Below are 27195 nucleotides of genomic sequence, written 5' to 3' on the forward strand. Positions count from 1 at the left end.
TTCTCTCCAGTTACGTGGCATTTGCAAATTTTTAAATTCTGGCTAAACCTAGCTATTTAGTTAGGTAACGCCGGCGGTGACCACGACGCCAAAAATTCACTTGGAGTGTCACATAATTGCCATCGCAATAAACAAGAACCCAGCAAATGAAAATAGTTTGGCACAACTTAACGAAATTACCTATACTCTCCTGAACAAATTGATATGAACCAGGTTTTCGGCGATAATCTTGTTCTGCCTCTGTGAATGTAAATTGAAATTCAGGACTGCAGTCCAAACTTGGCATAGCAAAATAGCCGTTGCACTCACCAATTTCAATTTGTGTGCTTAATAACGGAGAAATTAGTTTTTTTTCCGCTGCACTGTGACCCATGTACTTTTGCTCTCGGATAAACATGGGTATGTCACGCACTTATTTTCCTTGAATCTTGCATTTCAATAATTTAGGATGGGTAGAAGGTAAGAGGCCAACCGATGACGAACCGATGAAGAGGCCAACGATGACAAAACGGCAGATATACATCTTCTACGTCTCTCTTTCTGGTAAGAGTATTAGTTAATTTGCAGTCGCCGTACGTGATAAGACATGATAAGTCGCACACGCTAGACAAAACCAACGGCTCTTTAATGCGTAACGTCTGGTAACACACAGCTGCTTATTCAAGCAGCAGTCTCAACAGCGAGCATGCTTCATGCGATCGATACATCGGTTACAGGTCGAGGTTATATCTAAAGATGAATGAAACAATTTAAGAAAAAAGCCCGGTGAAGGTGGTCACATAAATGTTATATAAATATTATTGTTAGTTGCGACAATGCTAACAAATTTCAGGCCTCTCAAAGGAATACTGACTCATTTTCGTAGTTATATAAACTTTACGCCACGCTTCTCACATGCAAAAGAATGAGGCAAAATTACCGAGGTTGGGAAACAGTTTAAGATATGTTAATGGGGCCAAGGCATTTGCAAATTTTTAAATTCTGGCTAAACCTAGCTATTTAGTTAGGTAACGCCGGCGGTGACCACGACGCCAAAAATTCACTTGGAGTGCGTTCCATAATATATGCGTTCCATAACGGCGAATGTGTTTTAGTAAGGTCCACCGCAATACACAGCTGTATTGCGGTGAGATTATTTAGCTTCTGAAAATAAATATAACACCCGCGAACAGAGGCCGCAGGAAAGCACCTAAAATTGTACCAAACCTGGAAGCTCAGGATTTCCAGGGCACTCGAGGGGCAGTGGGCGGATCAAAGCAAGAACCAAGACTATCCTAGGGGACTTGGCGAGCCCCCAATTCATGGACCAGTCCGGGTTCTAGCTTTGATGTTCCCGTCGCCCCTTTGGTATCCCAGAGGCGCCGGAAAAGTATACTAATGCCACGTAGTTTACGCTCCGTATTTTTGCAAAATCTCAGTTCACTTCACCGCAATATTTTTGTTTGCTTCATTGCACTACACGGGTATATTGCGCTGGAACTTACTAAAGCAAATCCGTTTTTATGGAGCGCATATAAGAACCATTTATTTTAATTTGATACTAAAGTAGGACCCAAGACACCGCCGTGGCGTAACCAACATTTTTTGTGACGTCATGACAGATCAAAATTTGCTGTCGTCGTGCAGCAGTAACGCTAAGTGTTGCTCATACAAAGTAGATAAGAGTACTGCGTGCATGTCTTCTGGCTGTGCTCGCACATGGCAGCCCCATTGATCGCAACAACAAAGCGAGCCAATGTATCATGACGTCATGACGCGTTCACTTCCTTGGTATTGACTGAAACTGGTTCGATGAAGCGAGTGTTACAATAAACTAGATATAGCTTTCTGACACTTGCCTGTATGCATGCTAGAGATCTGAAGGTGTGGATAATTATTTAAGGTAATAAATAAATAAATAAATAAATAAATAAAAAAATAAAAAAATAAATAAATAACAAGTAAGAAATATCATATCAGTACTCCTTTAAACGCAGCAGAGAAGTTCACGAGCAGGCCAACTCTTATGGCAGGTGGTCTAGAACTCGATCAATATTTCTGAAATTTAGTTTTCTAGTTTACTTGCAAAAAAAAAAAAAGTGATTCACTTTGGTCATTAGCGAGGTTGTGCAAATAATACAAAAAACAATAAAGCATCCAGTATACCAGGTTACAGATGCTCAATTTCAAGGGTATCGATAACGTACTGATAATTTTGCCGCTCGCTAAGTACACGGAATCCTGCAATGAATTGCTAAGGTGTCATTGAAATCGTTAAGTGTCACATTTGTTTCATGAGCAAAGGGACTTGAATTATTTTTTGGCTTCCACAAAATGGAAAATGTCCTAGCAGATGCTCCTGATGTACATACTAGTATGCGCAGTGCTGTACCGAGTGCACTCTAGGGCTGCACTATCAAGTGCGTCACTGTAGCTAAGATTGCTCGGGCTCGCTTTTGCGAGCTGTCCTAACGGTTCCAGCATTTAACTAATGAAGCGTGTCACGGATAGATGGATGGATGCTATGAGCGTCCCCTTTGAAACGGGGCGGTGGGTTCCGCCACCAAGCTCTTGCTATTATCCTGCCTAATGTCCTATACCTAGGTTAAAAAAGAAAAAAAAAGAAAGAGAAAGAAACACTATGAACTCCCACAACCAAATTTTTGATCCCCTATTGCGAACTTTGCTTTTGTTCTTCTCCGTTTTTTGTCGTTTCCCTACTTTTATTACACCAATCCTCCAATCGCCTCTTACTAATGCCTATTGCGGACATGTTTACTTTCCCACTGCTCTCGCTGAACCCAAGGGTTTCAAGGAGGCCAGTGGTGCCTAAATCGACCGCTGGTCACGGAGAGGACGGAGCCCGCCACCCAACGGCGAATATGTAAACGATACTCAACGGTGTTTCACACCGAGTCCACCTGAAGGCAGCACAATACTCTCCACCTGCAGAATGCAGCCAAGAGGTCGCATGGCCGCTTGCTGGCTGCTGCACAACAGATGTGGCATGCTCTTTTAGCGCGGTTCTACGAATTAGTACGCTTTCGTGCGTATTCTTCCTTCCCAGTTTAACCAACCTTCCCAGTTTAACAGCTTGAATGCTTCTTCCAAGCACGCAGTGAATAACATTGGAGGAATTGTGTCTCCTTGTCTGACCTTGTCTGACTATACATACAGACCCACAGGATACACACATAGCAAAAGTGTTAATTATTCGCTGCAGAAAACTTATATGATTCATAAAAATAATTCTAAACCAAACCAAGCATTACGTAAATATCAAATGGAGTTAAGTCTGCTCTCAGTTTTTAATGGGCAGCATGCACAGGAAAATGCAGCCAACGCAAAGATGCCAGCTTTGAGTATTACGCTATTGTTATCTTTATTATGCTCAATTGACTTTAAGAAAGGTGGGTGTCAGCCTGAAACGAGGATCCTGATTTCTTGTAGGCAAGGCGTATCAAAGGATGTGTTTTCGCACAAGGTGAGGCATACAGCGACACCTTTATAAATTTTAGCGCATCCCATCCCAGACTCTACGTAAACTGCGTCAGCGACTGGCAGTATCTATCTATCTATCTATCTATCTATCTATCTATCTATCTATCTATCTATCTATCTATCTATCTATCTATCTATCTATCTATCTATCTATCTATCTATCTATCTATCTATCTATCTATCTATCTATCTATCTATCTATCTATCTATCTATCTATCTATCTATCTATCTATCTATCTATCTATCTATCTATCTATCTATCTATCTATCTATCTATCTATCTATCTATCTATCTATCTATCTATCAGCTAGCCACGCTGCCAGCAGCTTTCGCCAACCCAGGGGCGCAAGTTTTCTACCTGCTTGGGCCGCTAGGCATGCACTCCTGGTCGGGATGTCGTCATGGTCGTGCCATTGTCGTCAATCCATCCTCGTGATCTTACTCTCGTCATTTTGTCGTCGTCATGCAATCTACCCCGACCCAGTCGCCCAAGTTGCCTAATAGCTTGGGCCAACAGGTATGGGCTCGGGGTCGTGATGCCATCGCTATCATTGTCTCGCCTTCATTCCAGCTTTGTCATAGGACACTCATCACGCCATCGTCGTCTTGCTGTCGTCGTCACACAGTCGTCATGCATTTGTTGTTACATCGCCATAGTGTAGGCGTTGTAGTCGTCCAATCGCCGTCATTCCAGCTTCGTCATGTGACTCTCGTTATGCAATCGTCATGCCTTCTACTCCGACCCAATGGCCCGAATAGCTTGGATCACTAGACATTTCTTCAGGGTCGTGATACCGTCATCGTCATTAAATCGTCGTCATTACAGCTTTATCATCTGACTCATCACGCCATCTTCACCACGCCATCACCGTCACGCAGTCGTCGTCACGCTGTCGTTTTATAATTGTCATCACTTCAGTAAAATCATCACATCATCGTCAAGCCATCGTCGTTATGCCAGGTTCGTCGTTCTATAGGCGTCAATTTTTCTTGGTTCTTGTATTTTAATCATACTGCCGTCATTCAATTGTGATTATGGCGCCCTTGTCAGGCCATCTTCGTCAGTCGATATCATGCCTCCATTGTCAGGCCGTCGTAGTGATCCCGTCGTAGTCGTGTCATGATTGTTCCTCCAGCTACGTCATCCAGCTCTCCTCATGGCGTCGTAGCCAAGCCATCGTTGTCATACAGGTTTCGGGATACAGTCATTGTCCCGCCATTGCCATCCAACATTGGTCGTCATCCCATTGTCCTCATGCCGTTGTCTTGCCATCGTCGTCATTGCATCGTTGTCATAAAGTCGTTGTCATGCATTAGTCATCATGCCGTTGTCATCACGCCATCTTTGTCACGATATCGTCGTTACACTGTCGTTTAATCATCGTCATCTCATTGTCGTCATGCCGTCGCCGTCACACCACCTTCGTCAATTCATCCACGCCATTCCTTATTGGTTATTCTATCTTGATCATGCTATCATCACTCAGTCTTGATTATGACGTCGTTGTCACAGCAACGCTATCATGCGTCCGTTGCCATACCATCGTCACCACGCCGTCTTGGTGGTGCGATCGTCGTCATTCTCGCTTCGTTATCCGGTTGTCGTGATACGGTCGTCGCCACACCATCATCGTCATTTAACTGTCCTGATGTCATCGTCGTCAAGTTGTCATCGTTATACCATCGTCATAATTTAAGTATCGACATGTTATTGTAGTCATATGGTAGTCGGCATACGCCTTTCTCGTTCCATCGATAACATTCCTTCTTCCTCATTCCATCGTCACTGCGTCAGCATCATAAACTCGACGTCATGCTTCCACGCACATGGGTGACCTGGCCAAGCGAGTGCTATAGCAAAGTGGGACAATATAGGAGGAGTACGCAGCATATAGCCGAATCAATGAGCTTCAGAATTACCGCTACACGTGTTAAATAGACGCGAATGCAGGATTATGGCCTGTCGTTACATTGCTCGAGTGCCATTCGCATTACCGTCGACAGTCATTGTGAGAAGAGTTCTGTCGTAACCTTCTTTCTAAGCATTTAAAGAAAACTTATTACTAGCCACATGGCTCAGTGGCATCCTGCTGCTAAGCACGAGGTCAAGGGTTCGATTCCGGGCGGCGGCGGCAACATTTCAACAGAGGTGGAATGCGAAAGCGCTTGTGAACCGTGCTGAGGGTGCAGGTTAAAGAACCCCAGGTTGCCTAAATTATTCCGTAGTATCCACGCTGCTGCATCTTTTCGTGAGTCCTTGAGTGCTTTTGGGACTTCAAGGAAAGCTTGCTAATTGCAAACAATTTCAATTATATTCATTTAAGTGTCATCTACTGACGCCTAATTCGAACAATTTCGCCATGCACATGGAGTGTGGAATTAGCCGTCAATATTACCCGAAAAGGCACGGAGAGAGACTTTCGAATAGCCAGGGTATGAATTACAACCTTTCTTTTTTGGATTGTACAGGTGCTATACGAAATTGACAGCAGAAGTGTCGGTTCCGAACTTCATCTTTGGATTATGGACATTCCCTACATGTCATGGTTAGTTATTGGCCTCCGTTTTGGAGATTAGCTGCGACTTTTTGTAGAAAAATTACGCACGCATACTCGCATAAGCTAATCCTAAAATGTCATTACACCCTTTATTGCCATGAGACCTAAGCATTAGGAACTTTACGTTTATCCACCGTCCGTATGGTTTGACAATGAAACGTATTCTTTATTATGTTGGGGGTGGGATGAAGCATAAACATAGCAGCAAACTGAGGACGTGTGCCACAAGGCATATTGATTCGCCCCTGTCGAGTGCTCATGTGGCTGAAGTACGATTTAACTGCTTGCTTTGTTTTACATATTCTTACTTCCTTGAAGGCACGCCGCGAATGCGTGTACAGGACGTGACCACGAGCGAATTCTACCGATTAGTGAAAGCTACGTGAGCAGAAAGGAACATTGGTGCTTTCTTTTACGTAATAATGGGAGAAAAAGAAAGAAAAGCGAAAGAAATGTTGTACAGTGGTGGTGACAGGATGCGACAAGAATTAAGAGTCTGATAAGAAGCCTGTTCGAAGTCAGCCAGAGATCCAAATACGGAGGCACATGCGGAAAGGAGGTGTGTTTTTTGTTGCGGACTGTTTGGCGCTTGAAATATTCATCAGGATTCCTCGCGCGGCGTATAGGTGCCGGAAATCTGCATAAATATTTCGTTGACGTAACAGGAAGGTCGCACATAAGCTTGCCTGGCGAGCTTAACTGATACGAAACTGAATAACATTTTCGTAGTTTTCTTTTTTTAACAGGTGCGCATTGACGGCAAGAGATTAAACCCACAAGGACACGGACTGCATCGCCGTAGAAGTGCCATTCTGACTTAGCTAAACGTAGCGCAAGAAAGATTCAGCAAGAAAAGCAAAAAATAATTAAATAAATATACAACTAAAGTTACCTAATATAATAGAAACACAAAAGTATAAATCACACAGAGGCACCGGATATCAGCTCTGTCGATAATGTTTTTCCTTTTCACTTTGCAAAGCACAACTTGCACCCATGGAAAATGTTGGTAAAAATTAGCAACAGATGGATTTACTAACTTCGTGAGCAATTACTGACACTTAAATACGTTTATACTAACCATTTATTGTTTTAAATAATGAAGACTTGGTATTTAAGTGATGCCTTTACTGAGTAAGACTTTTGTAAATGCTCTCTTTACTAAGCGGAGAACAAAGGCATAGGTACAGTTCCAAGTTCAATACTAATAAGCATCAAACAAGCAGTACTACCGACTCACTTAGAGATAACGCTTGGAATTCAAGTAGATACATGGATTTGTAATGGGCAATGAATTAACCTTTTTTCCTCTTCTATGAGCATATAAACCGAAAGTGTTGCTACGGAGTATAGTGGCGATTTATATATATATATATATATATATAACCTCTACAAGACGGCACTTCCGATTTGCTTCGTTAAGCGCGAATTTTAGGGGCCACTGAAAGTCAATATTCAGGAATAACGCACAGTAATTAGATGTCTGTCATAGCCTACAATTTTCCTGAAGTAACTGAGACGAGATGAGACGAGAAGAGATGAGAAAAGAATATTGGGCTTTGGAAAAGCATTTGGTAACATTTTGCACCGCAAATTGCTTCTTGTACACGATAGAATAGGACTCACCAACGAACCATTCAAAAGGATAGACGCTTATTTACATGTACATATGGGCAAGCAAAACAGTAAGGATAGGCAGTCGTACTTTAAGGCCTTTGCAGGAGAATTCCCGGGTTGCCCAGGCATGCGTCTTAGGGCAAGTATTGTCTTTGTTATATATTAACATTTATTCCTTAGCTGAAGCACCTGCACAGATGCAGCTTTTTTTCGGACGATCGTTTAATTTATTGTCATGTAACGTGTAAAGACGATCAAGTTAAACTGAGTGGATGCTCACAGGTATGAGCGGCGCGAAAAAATAGACGTAGAAGTAAGCCATAGTAAAGCAATATTGACCTATATTAACCTAAAAAAGTGAGAAATGGTCTTCACGTACCACACCGGACATCATGTTTTAGAGAATGCATATTGTTTTCAATAGTTAAAATGCACTATTGTGCATACATTGTGATATAAGTTTAAAGACTATTCAAAACCTATGCTTTATAAATAGAGAGTCGCTTACGCTTTTCTTCGCATCGCATTTACTCTTCCAGCGTTTAGTTACCTGCTTCACGAAAGCGTTCCTTCACACATTAATTAATTAATTAAAAATACTTTCAGAGCCCAAAGGCCCTAAAGAAAGGAGTGGGGGGAAAATGGCAAGGCGTGCAGCAAACAAAAAAAAAAAAGTATTACAAGGCGTCTTGGAAAGCGATCTTGAGCGTGTGGTCATCAGTTATGCTGGCGATTGTAGAGGGAAGGTGGTTCCATGCGAAAATTGTTCTAGAAACAAAAGAGTCATTACATAATTTTGTGCGACAAGAAGGTAGACCCACCTTGAAGCGATGATCGGTCATTGAAGATATATAATGAGGTGGATGAAACAGAACGTCCTTCAGCTTGTTATTATAATAATAGATTTTATGAAAAAGGTTAAGGCGAGATGACTTTTCCCGCAACGAAAGGTCAGGCAAGTTTAGAGTTTTCTTCATAGGTGTGACACTGAAATGGCGTGAATAATTTGATAATATGAAACGTGCTCCGCGATTCTGAATGGATTCAAGAGTTTGAGTGATGTTGTCTGAGTAGGATCCCATATGGCGCATGCGTAGTTTAATTTAGAACTTACCAAGGTTTTGTACAGTATTAACTTCAGGGACGATGGGGAATTAAAAAAGTTTCGACGCAGATAACCAAGCATGCAATTGTTCGTTACATATTCGACATGCGTATTCCACGAAAGATCAGAAGAAATGTGAACACCAAGGTATTTATAGCTGTCAACAGATGATAATGGAATATTATTCAGGCAGTAAGTACGCGGACAATGATTAGTACTGTGGCGAAAAACTTGCATGCTTTTACATTTAGTAGCATTAAGTGTCATGAGCCATTGACTGCACCATTCAAATACCCTATCTATATCACGTTGCAGGTTCAGATAATCGGCATGGTTAGTAATTTTCTGGTAAACCACGCAGTCATCTGCAAACAGCCGGACAGTTGAGGAAGAAAGGCAAGTAGGAAGATCATTAATATAAATCAAGAAGAGCAGAGGGCCCAAAACAGACCCTTGCGGGGCGCCAATGTTATGGCAGAATTAGGTGAAGAGAAGTCGTTAGCCGTCACATACTGACTACGGTTAGAAAGAAATTTCTTTATCCTTGCAAATACACTGGGTCTATGTTAAGTTGATTAGGTTTGATGATAAGTAGATCGTGTGAGACGGAGTCAAATGCTTTAGCAAAATCTAAATATATGCAATCAGAATCAAAGTCATGATCCGCGTTAATAAACAAGTCGTTAGTAAAACATAGCAATTGCGATTCGCACGAAACTGTTTTACGGAATCCATGCTGATAAATGCCGAAGATCGAATTGGAGTCAAGGAATTCAATGAGGTGCGAGTATAGTATGTGCTCTAGGATTTTTACTCGAATGAATGTTAATGATATGGGGCGGTTTTTATTGGGGGAATGTACATCCCCAGATTTATGCACAGGGACCACCTTACCTATCTTCCAATCAGAGGACATAAGAGGACACACACACACACACGCACACACACACACACACACACACACACACACACACACACACACACACACACACACACACACACACACACACACACACACACACACACACACATATATATATATATATATATATATATATATATATATATATATATATATATATATATATATATATATATATATATATAGCCACAGCAGAGACGAGACGCTCCCATGAGGGAAAGAGAAAGAGACAGAAAATGCGCAACAAACATTAACCACATCCACGCTTTTCTTTCTCCTTTTTCTTCCCTGAAGTAAAATGTGGAATAGCTTGCCTGATGCTGTTGTTTTGTTATCAAAGGGTATGCGGCTGATTTCGAACGACCAATGAATACGTACCTTGCCAATTGTATATAGTGAGTTTTGTTATGAGCCTTATCCCCCCCCCCTTTTTTTTAATGTTGCCATTGTCTCTCAAACAATTTCTGTGTATCACAGTGTTTTTATCCTTGTCGTAGAAATATTACCTTCCGTGTAATGACCCCGAGAGAGGGGTTGAGAGTATGCAGTAAATACACAAAACAATATGATCTATTTCTCGGAGGACGTTCTATTGATTTATCTTGTTCGTTTCCTGTTGCGGGAGACAGTGTACTGAGGATGACTTGATGCTGTTTCAGGAAACTAATACAGTAAACCATTAACATGACACCATTTCTTCATCTCACGCTCGCTTGTTGAAATTGGTCAGGGCACTAACATTTGACATTTCACATTTGAAGAATAAGCCACTAGTAAATATTGGAGCATAAAACCTGCATTTTTATGTAAAAAAAAAGTAAGCGGATGTGTTACTGTAAATTTTTTACCACATTGCGCGCCAATATATCCTTTAAGTTTTCCAAAATACTTACTTTTTGATGGTTTCATTGAGAACAACTTTTACTATTTCAATATCAACAGGTAATTTGTTATTTTCTGTCGTCCTTTACACTCAATAAAGTTACATATTTGTGAGTTTCAGATAAGCAAGGCAACAGAAACAGTCTGTATGAAACACGATATTTCTTGGAACATATGTCAAGTGTGCATTCGTTATGCTCCATGCGATGTGTTATTGCTGGCGCAGCGAGGAAAGAAATCTCTAGCATTGGCGGCAAAGCGTTTTTCTCAAGCGGTGGGCACACTAGAGAATCCACCAGAGACTATAAATATCCATTGTACTCATTAATACTGGCAGTACTAGTGAAGCTCCGAACTCCCTAGGGTTTTCCAGGTTTAACTGCTTTCTTCAGGCAAAGAAACACCCAAAAACGCTACGATTCCGACATGAAAAAAGGCGGCCGTCGTCGCGGCAACCACCTCACTCAGCGCCATCATTCTTAAAAGCCAGGGTATCCAGACTACAACTGTGTTTCCGCCAACTACGCCCTGAAAAAATTACTTTTATGGGAAGCTGGTTCTCTTAAGCACATCATTGGCACGAGGATGAAATGACTGCTATTCCTCTGTGGAATTCAATAGACGAAAGGAAATCCTGGATGAATGAGACTCGTTCTTGACGCGGAAAAGCTTAAAGCGCTTATGTGCGGAATGGTAGTCCAGTCAGACTTATTGAGCGAATCATTCAATTGAATAAATAATTATGTATGCAAGCATGCTTGAATGTATGCGTGTTTTTATTGCCGTTCGGTATACGACCAGCATCAGACGCAGGCTGCCACGTTTCCTGCGTGCGCCTTAACGAAAGTGTCGAGACCGAGTAGTCCAGTGCTTATAGAGGTCAACGAAACTGCGAGACGCCGAGTACACGACATCATTGTTACAAGTGAACCGTGTCGTGTTAGAAAAACAAATACAGTTCACAAATCAGCGTTGCGTCGGCACCCTACTTCCACAAGCTTCCCACACAGCCTTATGCCGTTCGTCGCACAGACACTTGAACTGCTGCCCTATCAGCTAAGAGAATGACATTGTTTATGAGCCCTTGACGTCAAAAGACAAAACAATAGCGCGTGAGGGAAAGGAAGACACCGTACATTGCATGCCGTTTGAAAAAGGAAGTGTGTTGCGGATTTCGCTTTCACTTGTCAGATGACAAGTGAAAATGTAAAAATACTGAGAGATATCTATAGCAGCTCCACAGCCACTGTAGTCCTCCATAAAGAACGCAACAAAATCCCAATAAAGAAGGGCGTCAGGCAGGGAGATACGATCTCGCCAATGCTATTCACAGCGTGTTTACAGGAGGTATTGAGAGACCTGGATTGGGAAGAATTGGGGATAAGAGTTAATGGAGACTACCTTAGTAACTTGCGATTCGCTGATGATATTGCCTTGCTTAGTAACTCAGGGGACCAATTGCAATGCATGCTCACTGACCTGGAGAGGCAAAGCAGAAGGGTGGGTCTAAAAATTAATCTGCAGAAAACTAAAGTAATGTTTAACAGTCTCGGGCGAGAACAGCAGTTTACGATAGGTAGCGAGGCGCTGGCAGTGGTAAGGGAATACATCTACTTAGGGCAGGTAGTGACCGCGGATCCGGATCATGAGACGGAAATATTCAGAAGAATAAGAATGGGCTGGGGTGTGTCTGGCAGGCATTCTCAGGTCATGAAGAGCAGGTTGCTATTATCCCTCAAGAGAAAAGTGTATAACAGCTGTGTCTTACCAGTACTCACCTACGGGGCAGAAACCTGGAGGCTTACGAAAGGGGTTCTACTTAAATTGAGGACGACGCAACGAGCTATGGAAAGAAGAATGATGGGTGTAACGTTAAGGGATAAGAAGAGAGCAGATTGGGTGAGGGAACAAACGCGAATTAATGACATCTTAGTTGAAGTCAAGAAAAAGGAATGGGCATATGGGCAGGACATGTAATGAGGAGGGCAGATAACCAATGGTCATTAAGGGTTACAGACTGGATTACAAGAGAAGGGAAGCGTATCAGGGGGCGGCAGAAAGTTAGGTGGGTGGATGAGATTAAGAAGTTTGCAGGGACAACATGGCCACAATTAGAACATGACCGGGGTAGTTGGAGAAGTATGGAAGAGACCTTTGCCCTGCAGTGGACGTAGCCAGGTTGATGATGATGATGATGATGATGATGGTGGTGGTGTCAGATTACAACCGCTGTGAAAGGCCACGAATGCAACGTCGACACAGCAGCTACCCTCTGATCTGTGTAATGTGCAACTGACACTGACACGACTAAACGAAGAGAGTGTTAAAGCGTATGCTGCTACAGAGTTGTCACTAATACTGAAAAGGGAGAGGGCTGTAGTCCTTACTCCTCACATTTCTTTGTTTTTCTGCAATGTCACGTGCCACAGGCAACCAAGCCTGCCACGATGAAATGCAAGGACGCGGAAGAGGGCATGCAGTTACTCTCAGGCAACGCACGATTAGCATCAGCGTTGTTGGCCAGCTGCTCAAATGAACCTCGATAGCGGCATAAATGCGGGAGCCATTTTGTTATCTTGAATCTGTGGGTGTGCGGAAAAGCGAGCTCGTTAATGGAGAGGGACTTGAGCGCGCACTTCCTTCTAAACAGGTCAGGTGCAGCCATATTGTTTTTGCACATTGAATACCGTTAAAACGTTGTCTTGACACTGTTGATTAAAGTAAAAAAAAAAAACGCTACAGAATTCAGTCACTTTATGGGTTCCAAAAGGGGCTGACAGAGCTGCGCTTTCAGAAAGTTTAGAACACAGCAAGTATTCGCTTCACACAGCGGCGCAAGGAAACGTGCCAGCTTGCTTGTGTCGCTTTGTGAAAGAAAGCGAGCGGACTGGAATAACGCGGACAGAATACCAATTTCTACAATATCAGCTTAGGCGTGAACGAAAAGTGAAGAAAAACTGGCCTCCTTGAATGTCATCATCATCATCAACCTAGTTACGCCCACTGCAGGGCAAAGGCCTCTCCCATACTTCTCCAACTACCCCGGTCATGTACTAATTGTGGCCATGTTGTCCCTGCAAACGTCTTAATGTCATCCGCCCACCTAACTTTCTGCCGCCCCCTACTACGCTTCCCTTCCCTTGGAATCCAGTCCGTAACCCTTAATGACCATCGGTTATCTTCCCTCCTCATTACATGTCCGGCCCATGCCCATTTCTTTTTCTTGATTTCAACTAAGATGTCATTTACCCGCGTTTGTTCTCTCACCCAATCTGCTCTTTTCTTATCCCTTAACGTTACACCTATCATTCTTCTTTCCATAGCTCGTTGCGTCGTCCTCAATTTCAGCAGAACCCTTTTCGTAAGCCTCCAGGTTTCTGCCCCGTAGGTGAGTACTGGTAAGACACAGCTGTTATACACTTTCCTCTTGAGGGATAGTGGCAACCTGCTGTTCATGATTTGAGAATGCCTTCCAAACGCACCCCAGCCCATTCTTATTCTTCTGGTTATTTCAGTCTCATGATCCGGATCCGTGGTCACTACCTGCCCTAAGTAGATGTATTCTCTTACCACTTCCAGTGCCTCGCTACCTATCGTAAACTGCTGTTCTCTTCCGAGACTGTTAAACATTACTTTAGTTTTCTGTAGATTAATTTTCAGACCCACCCTTCTGCTTTGCCTGTCCAGGTCAGTCAGCATGCATTGCAATTGGTCTCCTGAGTTACTAAGCAAGGCTATATCATCAGCGAATCGCAAGTTGCTAAGGTATTCTCCATCAACTTTTATCCCCAATTCTTCCCACTCCAGGTCTCTGAATATCTCCTGTAAACATGCTGTGAATAGCATTGGAGATATCGTATCTCCCTGTCTGACGCCTTTATTTATTGGGATTTTGTTGCTTTCTTTGTGAAGAATTACGGTGGCTGTGGAACCGCTATAGATATCTTCCAGTATCTTTACATATGGCTCATCTACACCCTGATTCCGTAGTGCCTTCACGACTGCTGAGGTTTCGACTGAATCAAATGCTTTTTCGTAATCAATGAAGGCTATATATAAGGGTTGGTTATATTCCGCACATTTCTCTATCACCTGATTGATAGTGTGAAGATGGTCTATTGTTGAGTAGACTTTACGGAATCCTGCCTGGTCCTTTCGTTGACAGAAATCTAAGGTATTCCTGATTCTATTTGCGATTACCTTAGTAAATACTTTGTAGGCAACGGACAGTAAGCTGATCGGTCTATACTTTTTCAAGTCTTTGGCGTCCCCTTTCTTATGGATTAGGATTATGTTAGCGTTCTTCCAAGATTCCGGTACGTTCGAGGTCATGAGGCATTGTGTATATAGGGCGGCCAATCTTTCTAGGACAGTGTTCCCACCATCCTTCAACAAATCTGCTGTTACCTGATCCTCCCCAGCTGCCTTCCCCCTTTTCACAGCTCCCAAGGAGAGCACAGCGTTTCAATTCCGCTTTCGAGGACTGACGCTGCAAAGCAGCTTCGACACCTGGCACGCAGTCTCACAGTGACCGAGTGGAACTCACCAAACTTACGACTCACGCGACTGCATCGACTAAACCCCTCCCTGCAACTTCGACCTCCACTCGGACTTCCTCGACGTGAAGCTGCACTTGTCTGCCGCCTTTGGTTAGGAGTGGCCTTCACAAAGGCATACTCTACATTAATTGGAATGACTGACAGTGCAGCTTGCGAGGTCTGTGGCACCGAAGAAAACATCGACCACCTGCTGTGCCACTGTCCAAGATATGCCGCAGAGAGACAAGAACTTGCCAAAGCTTTCCAAAAACTGGACAATCGGCCGCTTTCTGTGCAGGTGCTGCTAGAACACCGCCCCCATCGCCCGTCGGCCCATAAAGCGGTGAAGGCGCTTTTGTGTTTCTTAAGGACGACGGGTTTGTGCGACCATCTGTGACCATTAACGCGATTTCTGCAAGACCACACGCGTCAGCGAACTCGCCGCAATTTCCTTCTTTCCTTCCCGCCTCTCTCTCCCTGTGATCTTTGTTTTCCCCTTTCCCATTCCCCCGGTGTAGGGTAGCCAACCGGACGTTATTCTCGTTAACCTCCCTGCCTTCTACTTTTCTCTTTCCTCCCTTTCCTCCTCCGGTGTTACTTGTGGGATTTCAAGTTCCTCTAGCCTATTCTCTCTCACCTTATCGTCGTGGGTGTTACTGGTACTGTATAAATCTCTATAAAACTCTTCAGCCACTTGAACTATCTCATCCATATTAGTAACGATATTGCCGGCTTTGTCTCTTAACGCACACATCTGATTCTTGCCTATTCCTAGTTTCTTCTTCACTGCTTTTAGGCTTCCTCCGTTCCCGAGAGCCTCTTCAATTCTATCCATATTATAGTTCCTTATGTCCGCTGTCTTACGGTTGTTGATTAACTTAGAAAGTTCTGCCAGTTCTATTCTAGCTGTAGAGTTAGAGGCTTTCATACATTGGCGTTTCTTGATCAGATCTTTCGTCTCCTGCTGTAGCTTACTGGTTTCCTGTTTAACGGCGTTACCACCGACTTCTATTGCGCACTCCTTAATGATGCCCATAAGATTGTCGTTCATTGCTTCAACACTATGGTCCTCTTCCTGGGTTAAAGCCGAATACCTGTTCAGTAGCTTGATCCGGAATTCCTCTAGTTTCCCTCTTACCGCTAACTCATTGATTGGCTTCTTATGTACCAGTTTCTTCCGTTCCCTCCTCAAGTCAAGGCTAATTCGAGTTCTTACCATCCTATGGTCACTGCAGCGCACCTTGCCGAGCACGTCTACATCTTGTATGATGCCAGGGTTCGCGCAGAGTATGAAGTCGATTTCATTTCTAGTCTCACCATTCGGGCTCCTCCACGTCCACTTTCGGCCAACCCGCTTGCGGAAAAAGGTATTCATTATCCGCATATTATTCTGTTCTGCAAACTCTACTAATAACTCTCCTCTGCTATTCCTAGAGCCTATGCCATATTCCCCCACTGACTTGTCTCCGGCCTGCTTCTTGCCTACCCTGGCATTGAAATCGCCCATCAGTATACTGTATTTTGTTTTGACTTTACCCATCGCCGATTCCACGTCTTCATAGAAGCTTTCGACTTCCTGGTCATCATGACTAGATGTAGGGGCGTAGACCTGTACTACCTTCATTTTGTACCTGCTATTAAGCTTCACAACAAGACTTGCCACCCTCTCGTTAATGCTACAGAGTTCCTGTATGTTACCAGCTATATCCTTATTGATCAGGAATCCGACTCCTCGTTCTCGTCTCTCTGCTCAGCCCCGGTAGCACAGGACGTGCCCGCTTTTTAGCACTGTATATGCTTTTGTCCTCCTAACCTCACTGAGCCCTATTATATCCTATTTACTGCCCGCTAATTCCGCCAATAGCACTGCTAAACTAGCCTCACTAGATAACGTTCTAGCGTTAAACGTTGGCAGTTTCAGATTCTGATGGCGGCCTGTCCGGACCCAGAGATTCTCAGCACCCTCTGCTGCGTCACAGGTCTGGCCGCCGCCGTGGTCAGTTGCTTCGCAGCTGCTGGGGACTGAGGGCCGGGGTTTGATTGTTGTGTTCATATAGGAGGTTGTGGCCAAGTACTGCACCAGGGTGGCCAATCCTGCTCTGGTGAGAGAGTGCGTTACCGGTTCTGGTCACCGGGATCAGGCCGCACTCCAGGCCTGTTTGTGCAATTTTCTCAACACACGGTCTTTTTTTTGTATTTTCCGGTGGAGAATTGTGCGGCACCGGGATTTGGATCACGGTCTTCTTGCACGGGAGGCGGATACTCTACCGTCCCCGCAGGAGTTAAATTAAAAATTAAATTATGGGGTTTTACGTGACAAAACCACTTTCTGATTATGAGGCACGCCGTAGTGGAGGACTCCGGAAATTTCGACCACCTGGGGTTCTTTAACGTGCACCTAAATCTAAGTACACGGGTGTTCTATGTCGTACGGCCTCTAATATAGGTGCATTCCAGAAAAAAAGGGTGACTTTGTGATTGCCTCTCTACGCTTAAAATTTTATTTTCTTGACGGATGATGTTTTACGGCATTTGGAAGAGAACTCTGAATGCGGAAAGAAAAGTCTGGTTCTATGTAATGCGACAATTATACCCCAATTGGTAGGGATGGGGGGGGGGGAGGTGGCTTTTATTCGCGTTTCCTCAGTACAAAAATTATCACAGGAATTCTGTTGTGTTTTATTAATGTTTTGTTGTCATCAGTAGACTTTCTTTACCAATGGGTGCCAAAGGGTGGAAAACGTTGCGCTAGAGAGTGGCAGATATCTACATAAAATGATGAGACAGGAGAGAGAGCGAATAAGAGAGCGAATAAGGTTAAACAGAACAACTGTCCTTTCGGCTACTCTGCACTGAAGGAAGGGAAAAGGGTATAAAAGATGAGGAGAGAAGAAGAAATAAGGTATGAAATGAATCGGTGCGCGAAGCATGACGAAGGTTTGGTTGTTGTTGCTGTTGGTGTCTATATAATAGGCACGGCTCTACACAGGAAGGCTGACATAAATCGAATGTTGCTGCTACTAACAATGACGGTGATGATCGATGCGTCTAATTCCTCAGTTGGATCGCCTCTGCCAGCTAAAATGAAACCAAAAGGATTCAGGAATGTGACCAGGTCATGTGCATGGGTTTGATCATTACAAAGCACTTCAGATGAAATCTCTGATAATGATAGTTAAAAGCATCATCACGCCTCATAAATATTAATGCACTGGAGTGGTAGTTCTGCATCTATTTTCCTCGTTCACTTGAATCGGGAACGTCCATGGATGCGATGTCTAGCAGGGAAACTTCGAGTGCCTTCACAGCGCGCGCTGCCGATACCACAGCCCATCAGGCTACACACAGTAACAACCCCACCCTCCCAAAGCCAGAGGACGTTCAGAAACCTGAGTGCAGCCCAGGCGTGGCCTCCATTCGCATGACAGCCAGCGCAACTGAACACAAACAACGGCGGCTCGACGGAAAGAAAATTAGATGCCGGTGAAACACATTCTGCCTCCCGGACGTTGCGCAAATTGGGGTGCCTTGCAGCAACCGGCCAATTACCCAGACGCTCCCATGAGGGAAAGAGAAAGAGTCAGAAAATGCGCAACAAACATTAAGAGCCGGTACCCACAGTCGCAGAGCAGTTCCCTGGCTAGGTAACTTGATAGGAATCAGTGCTTGGTACTAACATACCTAGTAGTGAACATATCACGTTTCCTTCTTCTATCGTCACCCCCCCCCCCCCCTTCTTTTTTTGTTTCATTATACATTTAAAAGCTCAGCTGGTGGGGATGGCGAAATTTGCCCTATTCAGGTGGATTTCCTGAAGAGGAGGACATTACTTGCACAACAAATTGGAATCTTTAGTTACCTGATTACCGAAAGTTGACTGATTTAGTTTTTAATTATTCGCCTCGCGAGGTATGTTGAAACTGCGAAATTTAACCAGAGCAGTAGTGAAGTCCTGTTTGCTTTGCAGGAGTCCTAAGGCTAGCACAAATTGCTAGATACCCATCCGCAAGTATGCGTTACGGAATACCTTGGCGTTCTAGTTAATAGTTCTCCAAAAGCCTCACTCTCGCAGTCAGGGACTACGTTAACTGCGGCACGAATGCTTTTGTTTAATTCTTTTTTGCCCATATTGAGAGTGGGACTGTGGAATCGGGGCTGGTTGCGGAATTTTCGCTGAACAGCATTAAGTCATCATTGCTCGGCTTCAATTTGACAATTCCAAGGTCTGCCGTATAGTTAATAATTAGAAAGTGAATTAAAAATTATGGAGTTTTACCTTCCAAAGCCAAGATCTGATTATGAGGCACGGCGTAGTGGGGGACTCTGGAATAATTTAGTCCACTTGGGGTTTTTTAACGCTTGCCTAAATCTAAGTACACGAGTCTTTTCGCATTTCACCCCCCATCAAAATGCGGCCGCCGTGGCCGGAATTCGATCCCGCGATCACATTCTGCAGTCCAACACCTCAGCCACTAAGCAACCACGGCGGGTAGAGAAAGCTAATTATTGTCTAAAGTAGATGAACACTGCGACTTAATATGCAGTTAATCTGCGGCATTTCCACAAATCCGCCCAAAAGGGCACAACAGCGCTGCTACAGACAATGAAGAAGAAATGTTTGCACTATATAAAAAAAAAAGAGAGAAAGGTTGTGCACCAAATGGCGATCCTCCTATGAAAAACACATGTGAACGAAAGAATGCGAATGAGGCTTGAAAAATAAAGTATTACGCTTTCAAAAGGCATAGAAATGTAAGCATACCGTTGGCAAAATATGTGACTTCTATCCACCTTTGCTACCCCGTGACTTGTATGGTAACTGCGGAAAGGTTTTCCAGATGTGTGGCAAACGAGAACTTGCCTCGCCGATTGCTTTACAAGCACTTATCGAAATGTGCCGTCTTTTAATATTATGACTTCGTATCTCAACATTCTGTTCCAAAAAAAAAAAAAGGGGCGTAGATCGGCAGTGTGAAGCTTTGTGCCTCTTATGCGGTCGCAGACAATATAACGGACTTATAGAACAACAAACTTTCTCACGGTATCAGAATGGTGCCGGCAACCGCAGCCCACCGATCTTCGTGGTCGTTGGTAGTCCGGTCGGCTTGGACTTTCAGCAAGCGACAGTATATATTACTAGCCCATCATTTCTCGCTTTGTAGTTTGATTTTTAACGTTTATTTAAAGTTGACGCGACGTGAAGTTTCGTTAAACAGGCGCTAAGGAACAGTTGTCTCTTTTTCTGTGTTGTGCATTTTCTGAACACTATTTGGAGGCGAGGTTATAGTCTCCATTTGCACTTCTATCTCAGCGCGTCAAAGTTATGAAATAAAGACTCATTACAAGCCACAATGAAATGATGTGCTACAGCGCACGTGCGCGTGTTCGACCCATACCAAGCAGTTTCACACTGTGGAGCTGTGCTAGAAGAAATAATAGTTTTTTTTTCTCCGATGCGTGGTCCCACAAGTGTTGCTTGCGAGTGTATACATATTTAGATACAACACACACGTGCAGAAACAGACCAAGAAAACAATAACTAGAAAGGATGCCCGAGCCAAAGAGACCACATAACCGATTCAAGTGGGGTGTTTAGCGGCAGAAGCCTGGCACCACCCGACGGTCAAGCGTCCGCGCTTTGCGCGCGTCCAGCCCAGGGAACGCCCGCCAGCCGTTGACGTCTCGCCACCACCAGACTCACATCAAAGCCGGTTCGCGGCGTCTCCCTCCCTTCTCTCCGCGAGTCCCTCGCCGCTCGAGTCTGGCGTCGCGCGAGACACGCGGTGCCATTGCTGCTACGCCGGTGGAGCCGGCCGAAGGCCCTGTTCCCGTTTGCAGCCGCAAGGACGGAGCTGTTTCGGATACGCCGCTCGCACGCCCGTCACCGGTGAGTCGCGCTCCTGCGGCGGCACCCTGTACGCGACACTCCTGCCGCTGCGGCGACATTGCGCCTGGGTGGTGTGTGTCCAGAATCGGGGATGTATGGAAAGCGCGTGCGCGCGTGTGTATTTGTGTTGCCGGGAAGGCCATGCAGTCGATAGTGCCATTCTGTCCGGCATGAGATCACAGTCTACATGTGCAGCCTTTGTCATATGTATGCAGGCTACACCGCGCCCTCACCGTATATATATATATAGGAGCAAACAGAACGAGAGGCATGGTTCAAAGCGACGACGAGTGCATATATATATATATATATATATATGTCGTCCGGCTATGCGGTACAGTTTGTATGGCGATCCTGAAGCTACCCTCATCCGGATGGTGAGTACAGTTGTTCTTTTTATTCTCCAGGTCGTTGGAACGAACCTACAGCACACCACAGGAAGTCCCTTAAACAACCTGTATGTAGTCACCTGTTGGTCATAGGCTAAGCAGCCCGTATTCTTTTGAAATAGACTGTACGTCGCGTGGACAAGGAGTAAGACTGTGCTTGGTGCAAAATAAGCTGCGTTCAAGGAAGCCACAGTTGCAGCAAAGTACCGGTGAAGTCAACTTGCTACTCCACGTGCGGAAGTCGGTGCCTGAGGTGTGCTTCAGCGTGTCTTTGACCTCGACTGCGATGCGTTTCACAGGTTCCTTCATGCGTGTCTGGAAGGAGTCCGTACACTGGCGTTTGCGTCTAGGTGGTTATCGGGCTATAAACCAGGTGCGCAAACTAAGCCACGTGCCCTTCCTTCGTTCACATGGTTTACGAGGCACTTGAAGGTGATGTTATATGAGCTACTTTGCAAGCTGTCGTTCTTGGCACTTGCATTTTTGTGAATGTTCAGCGTCGCCGGCCCCGTCGGAGCCTCATGGAACTTTCATGTTATGACGCATGTTCTCTTTTGAGTGTCGGATGTTGCAAATACGAGATAGCGACGAGCCGACGATGACGACCAAGTTTGAGTCAAGTGCGGTTTCGCCTCGACACGCACGTGTTTACGCAAGTCACGTGTTGGCTGCAACGTATGCAGGAAAGGAGTGTCTGAGTGATTTGTCACTGGTTTATTTGTACTTGCTTTTGAAGGTGATGTTTTATTTATGAAATCCAGCTTTTCTTTTTTATTTTGCTTCTTCCGGCGGTCTGCCTCTTCCTTCTTCATGCTATGAGAGAGTTAATCAGAAAGTGATCACCGTCGCGTTCGTAATAGAAAACTTTATCGTGGTGTACTGTACGGCTGGCTAGAACATGTATTATGTTATGAAGACAATTTTACTTTCCTTACATTCTAAAGGGGCACACCTGACAAATTTGAGTAGGTTAGCCTTTCCAAATAAAATCATCTTCATCATCAACCTATTTTTATGTCCACTGCAGCACGAAGGCATCTATCTACCTGCTATCTCCAATTACCCCTGTCTTACACTAGCCGATTTCAGCTTGCGAATCAAATGTCCCAATATCATCACCCTCGCTAGTTTTCTGCCGTTCTCGACAGCACTTCTCTTATCTTGGCACCCATTCTATTACTCTAATAGTCCACCGGTTATCTACCGTACGCATTACATGGCCTGCACAGCTTAGTTTTCTTGTCTTAGTGTCAACTATAGAACATCGGCTAGCCCCATTTTCTCTCTGATCTACACCACTATCTTCCTATCTCTGAACGTTATGCTTAATATTTTTTGTTCCTTAACTTTTTGCGCTGTCCTTAAATTGTTCATGAACTTCTTTGTTAGCTTCCAAGTTTCTGCCCCATATGTTAGCACTGGTAGAATGCAATGATTGTATACTTTTCATTTCAACTACAGTGGTAAGCTCCCAGTGAGGATTTGGTAATGTCTGCCGTCTTCACTACAATCAATTTTTTATTCTTCTGTCCGTTTCTTTTTCATGATAAGGTGCCAAATAACATACTGCAGCTGTAATTGTAGGGATAAACCTTGAATACACTTCATATATTTGAAAGTTCGGCGCCAACTGAGAACGCGAACTTTCTCTTAATACGAATCAACAAATCAAAAAGTAAAGCACGTTCGCAAAATTGGTGATTTGCGTTAGTTGGTATACCGTGATGTTTTCTTGAGTTTAGTGCAACTCAATATTAGTGAAGAAAAAATAGGAAAAGCAAGAATAAAAGACACAAGAGGTGCGCTAAACTTCCAATTGTTTATTACGCGGCAACTATGAATTGCTTTTACACCATGGCACAAAATTGCTTGGTATATACCGCGAATTGCTTTTATATGTGGTATAACAGCAATCAATAGATGCCACGAAATTAACAGTTCGAAGTTAGGTGCCCTCTCGTCTCCTGTTCCTTCTCGTTTTTTTTTTCTCTCTTTGTTTTTCTTTGCTCGTTTTTAGTTAAGCGAACGTTAAGAAAATGTAATAAAGAACACGTGTTGCTGAAGGTTCATTCATAATAATACTGTCACTTGCCTTATGCCTAAACTCCCAGCGTGTTGTGCTGCCTGGATTCTCAGAATACGACACACACACACACACACACACACACACACACACACACACACACACACACACACACACACACACACACACACACACACACACACACACACACACACACACACACACACACACACACACACACACACACACACACACACACAGGCGCGCACGCACCCAATGCACGCGCGCGCCCACCTAGCGCGTCCAATTCCTGCGAAAAGTACATGTCTTTCTTCCTATACATTTCTGTCAAGGCCAACCGAGGTCAATCGTTGCGAAGCTCCCTCGGCGGGGCAGTGAAGAAGAGTTCGCTTTGTATTCGCTCATGACTCAGAGGGTAATAAACCCTGCAGGAAAAAGTTTTCAAGGTCAGATGGCTTAGGGTACTAGCTGCGCAGAAAGAACACTGAAATACTTGCAGCATGGCGGCTTTCATCAATTCGATCACAGATGAAAGATCGCGTCTCGCGTCTATTACAATACAGGACGAGCCGTCACAACCAGAAATCTTGGCGCTGACTCAACGAATTACGCACGAGTGTTCTGCGAAGCATAAAACGAAGACAAAAGATATGTTAAGGCAGGCACATACGTTCACCCAGCTAACAAAACCTGTTGCTTGCGTAACTGGAAACTCTTAGACCACTTTGCCCCCTAAGGAAAGTGTTCTCGGAAAATGGAAGGTTGTTTCACAACAGGAGACAGCCAGGGTCTCATCTTTGCGACACTTCCTTAAAAGGTAGAGTCCTATTAGCATAAGGAAACTGGTGGCACCGGCACCGAGAAAGCTTCTTGAATTAGCGATGCAATCTTCATGAACAGTGGAAAACAGTGTTGTAATGAATGCCAACTTTTTTCTTGCAATAATTCGCAGTCTCAAATGGGTCAACAAATGTTTACATGATAAAAAAGAATTGGACGATCTGGTAAAACTTATTGTGGTTCGGTACTCGCAACCGGTTGTACTATCTACGAACATTTTGCTGTGTTCGCTGCAACAAAAGCCATACGTGAAAAGCATGCATTAATCCGCCCCAAAAGGTAGCTTCTTGTGTGAAAGGGCTCCGCTAGGTTCACCGTACGTAGGTAACTCTTAAATGACTTGGTGATTTAACATGAGCGCCAGCCTTGGTCAACGCTTGAGTGATGAGCGACAAGAGTAAAAGATTTTGAATACGGAAGCGCACGCTAGGTTGATGCACCTCTGTATTCAATCGCGCAGTTGCAGATAAGTATGAACTTTCTGAGCGGTTTTAGCGCTGCCGCAGATAATGAATAGGTATATACCTGCAACTACGTTAGCTACAGGAACGAGGGCTTGAAAGGACCTTACGCCCAATAGAGCTAGTGTTTGCCGATTGAAAAATATGACAGACCGCCATATATATAACTAAGAACAAAGATCCATAAGTCGAGCAACTTCCCAATCCAGTAATACCGTATATGAACACATCGGGATCCAATTTAAAAGCTTGTACGTTTCTATGTGTAATATGTAAAAACTGGATGTGGGCATTATGGGGCACATGGCCTTTAATAGAGAGCTAGCTGTCTCTGGTGGGTACCTGCAGTGGTGGTCCAGTGACTATGGCGTTGCGCTGCTAAGCAGGAGGTCGTGGAATCAAAACCCTGCTACGGCAGCCGCATTTCGAGAAAAGGAAAGCTGCACTTAGCAAATAAAGTGTGAGTGTGAGCGGCCACAACAAAACACTTATTAGTACAGTAAAACTGACACTGTCTGATGCAGTATCAGTGTCAGAAATTATCCGAAATGCAGGAGAAGACTCAGTTTGCAGAATTATGAAGCGAGTTTTCTATTTTTACCTACATTCTTTCATTCTTCCTGGCGTCAACGTTTTTCACCAGAATGTCGGTGTTTTGCCGTGCCTTGCATCGCATCGCTTCAGCGACGATATCGTTGTTTGACATTAAATGCTGTTCTGGCAGTACGATTTAGTCAATGTCAGGCCCTAAAGAGTCAAATTTCACGAGTGTAAGTCTTGGATTCGATAACGGCTTCGGCGCTTTTGTATTTTCTAGCATAAAAATAAATTAACAGAGCTACCACTAATATCTTGTGGCGAAAGCTTCAATATTTCCAACTCCCAGTTATTCATATTTCGTAACTACAAGCACTTTGGCTGCTGATTTCATCCTTACTTATGGCTTCGTCGACAGCAATTTTTGTTTGCTCTATCTTTTTCGTTGCGAAGCTACAGAAGATCATTTCCCGTTAGAGAATAATATACTCAGCCTCAATGGCTCAATATCTACCTATATAGCAAGCTATGGGTCACTGGTTGGCCAAGTGAGAGCCTCGTCATTTTGTTTCATCGTCAAATTGGTTGCCTATCGAGCAATACGACCGCTTTGTTAGCATCTCGTACGGCGCATTCGTTTTAGTTCCGGAGTTAAATTTCTCGCCGGAGTCTCTGAAAGTGCAGAAGGCTTCACGACAATAGAGAATCGGCACCTCAGCCACGACAAGCGTCATTCAACAGCCAACGTGGCTCATTATGTCTTATTGATCTTTCGTTGCACTGAACCATAGTGCGTTTACGTGCGTTCCCATGACGATACGCCTTCGAGTCGGGTGACCAAGTGCAGTGCTGACGGGAAATTGTTCTGAGCACGCGTACGCGGAAGCGCTTGGCAGCAGGCATTCTAAAACGCCTCCCAAGCAGAACAGCGAGAACGGAAGAGGGAGTAAGATACACAGAGCGAGCAAGGAAAATATGGTCTCATGCAACGGGGAAGCAAGCACTTTGTGTTACCGCAACATGCCAAAACAGCGCCTGCGGTGGAAAGACAAGAAAGGAAAAAAAAAAGAGAAAGGACAAACACAACACACACGCTGTTGTGTCTACCTTTCTACATCTGTAGGCGCTGCTTTTACCTGCTGCAATCTGAACCCGAACGCAGAAGAGGAAATCGTGGTGTTGTTGAAGTACGTTGCGTCATGTAGATACTTTGTCATACGCATGCGGGATAATCTACGCCTTCACTATATATCTCGTTCGGCTGTGTGGTGCAGTTACCGGGGCGCTCCTGATACTCCAGATGTCTATATGGTGAGTACGAGAGTTCTTGTTCACCAGGGCATTGGAGCTTATGGCATATTACAGGAACTCCCATAAACAGGCTGCAATCATAAATCATAAACAGTCATAAACAGCCGTAGTCTTTACAAAACTATGATTGATGGCGAAGCAAAGTTGGTGACAGTGAGGTCATATATATATATATATATATATATATATATATATATATATATCTTCACTGCTTCAATTGCGCCACATCCTCTTCCATCACAATGCAAGGTAAAGTTGGCGAATGTTCACCGACAAGCCACAAATACTAGAACAATGAGCAGCCAGCGCTTAAGCTGAATGCTGCCCGGGAAAGCTCAAAACCACCCCGTCAATGAAGCAGCTTTGGCCGAAAGATGCTTATCGAGGCTCGCAGGTGACTAAAAATAGCTCGTCACCGCCGTATAAAACTGAAAAAAAAAAACTTAGAGAAATGGACGGAACTGACGAAGGAACAAACATAATCAAGGCGTAACTTGAGCAATAAATAAGCAAACTCTAAGAGACCCCGGAGCATTGGGAGACATGCCAGGAGTGTGTCCTGGCCGCCCGAGGTCTTTCATGGCTGGAGGGATACACCCGGATATTTAGACGCTGTGGTTTT

General features: G+C 44.2%; 2 protein-coding genes across 3 annotated transcripts in view; one reads left to right on the plus strand and one right to left on the minus strand.

The window, feature by feature from the left end:
- The window catches only part of LOC126531667 (uncharacterized), a 698627-nt gene that overhangs the window by 95533 nt on the left and 575899 nt on the right, over positions 1-27195 (minus strand). The gene's annotated exons all lie outside the window — the stretch shown is intronic.
- Positions 20902-27195, plus strand: part of LOC126531656 (zinc transporter ZIP10-like) — a 92555-nt gene continuing 86261 nt past the window's right edge. For both annotated transcript variants that reach the window (XM_055071350.2, XM_050179287.3), the window contains exon 1: positions 20902-20991. The gene's annotated coding sequence lies outside the window, so the exon portion shown is untranslated. The remainder of the gene's footprint in view (positions 20992-27195) is intronic.

The sequence above is a fragment of the Dermacentor andersoni genome, chromosome 5 (assembly GCF_023375885.2).
Source record: "Dermacentor andersoni chromosome 5, qqDerAnde1_hic_scaffold, whole genome shotgun sequence".
NCBI lineage: Eukaryota > Metazoa > Arthropoda > Arachnida > Ixodida > Ixodidae > Dermacentor > Dermacentor andersoni.